The sequence below is a fragment of the Panthera tigris genome, chromosome A1 (genome assembly GCF_018350195.1).
Source record: "Panthera tigris isolate Pti1 chromosome A1, P.tigris_Pti1_mat1.1, whole genome shotgun sequence".
NCBI classification, from domain to species: domain Eukaryota; kingdom Metazoa; phylum Chordata; class Mammalia; order Carnivora; family Felidae; genus Panthera; species Panthera tigris.
Genome location: NC_056660.1, coordinates 164,409,774 through 164,411,406, shown reverse-complemented (window position 1 = coordinate 164,411,406; position 1,633 = coordinate 164,409,774). Strand labels below are relative to the sequence as shown.

Here is a 1,633-nt window from a genome sequence, read left to right as displayed (position 1 = left end):
ATAGAGAAAGCACAGAAACCATGAGAAGGATATTCTAGTTCACTCTAGATGAGATGTATTTTATGTCCTGTATGTATAAGAGAATAAGGCATTAGAAAATGAATGGACTAAGATAGAAAATCTGGAAATAGATAAATCTGCAAATAAAAATTTAGTATATCACAAACATAGCATTAGAAATCAGTGAGAAAAATATTCTTTATAATTAGTAGTGTTGGAATAGTGGCATAGCCATATGAAGAAAAAGCAAAATTATCTCCACATAGTATTAAAAGAAATATATTTAAATTCACCTACAAACTTGAAAATAGTGTTAACTATGATTCACAAAACATAATCAATAAAGGATAAAATTAATAATTTTAGTTTGTTACTTGTCCAAAAAGTTATGACAAATAAACATTATAATCAATAAATAACAAATGACAAAACAGTGAAATATATTTGCAATGACAAATATGTCCAAATGTCCAAATGTCCAAATGTCCAAAAAAATATGACAAATAAACATTATAATCAATAAATAACAAATGACAAAACAGTGAAATATATTTGCAATGAAAAATGTTTAAAGGCCATTGGATCTATTCATTAGTAGGACTTTAAGCTACAGTAATTTGGAATATAGACCAAGTCAGATATTCAGATATATCCTAAAGATAAAAACAAATTCAAGTTGTTGCTCAGTAGCATGCATATACTAAACTCATAATGGCAAAGAGAAGATTAGCATGGACCCTGTGAAATACTAACATGTAAATTCATGAAGCATTCCATATTTTTCTATACACTTTAAAGTGGCTAAAATGGTAACCTCATATTATGTATATTTTACCATAATAAAAATAAATAAACGGAAAAAGAGATATGAAATAATAAATGAAGCAAACTTTTAATTAAAATCATGTAGAAGGTAAAACAATAGTGCAAGACATTTTAAATGTTTTTCATAAGCTTAATTTTCCTAAAAATATTGGCATTGGGATCATTCTGAGTTTGTGTTGATACTAAAAAAAAAAAAAAAAAACAAGAAAAAGCTAGTTGGTTAGATCAATCTCAATAAGAATAAGAATGAAAACTAGACATAATATCACTTGATGTGATACAATAGGAAGCTTACAACTCCTGCTGTGAAGTATTATTAAAAAAATAGAACAAATTTGATCAGCCTTCTAAATGTAACTACTTTTTTTATTACAGGAAATAAAAAAAGTATGCAGACCACCTTAACTGATACAAAGGGAGGCAATGAGCAAATCCAGAATGTCCCAAGTTATAGAGGATCAATTTCCTTGGTTTCTGTATCAAATAATTTATAAGGGAAAAGAAGGAGGGGAAGCTTATAAGTCAAAAATAATTTAAACTATATCAATGAAACATATCATATGTATTTTGTTTCCTGATTCAAACAAACCGTAAATTTAAAATACTATGAAATATTGAAATAAATGTGAATATTGTGTTTTTATAACATTAAAGAATTATACTTAATTACTTCAGAAAAGATATAAAAACTGGAATTAGGATTTTTAAAGTATCTTTTGATACATATTGGAGGATCTATGGATGAAATAAAGTGATATCTAGGATTTAACTGAAAAAAATAACTAAGATGGGGTGTGGATGGAGAATA

At 26.6% G+C, this 1,633-nt stretch overlaps 1 non-coding gene across 1 annotated transcript; it reads left to right on the top strand.

The window, feature by feature from the left end:
* Positions 1–681: 681 nt before the first annotated feature.
* LOC122232260 lies at positions 682–783 on the top strand. Its single transcript, XR_006209603.1, has one exon. It is a non-coding gene; the product is annotated as a U6 spliceosomal RNA (small nuclear RNA).
* The last annotated feature ends 850 nt before the right edge of the window (positions 784–1,633 follow it).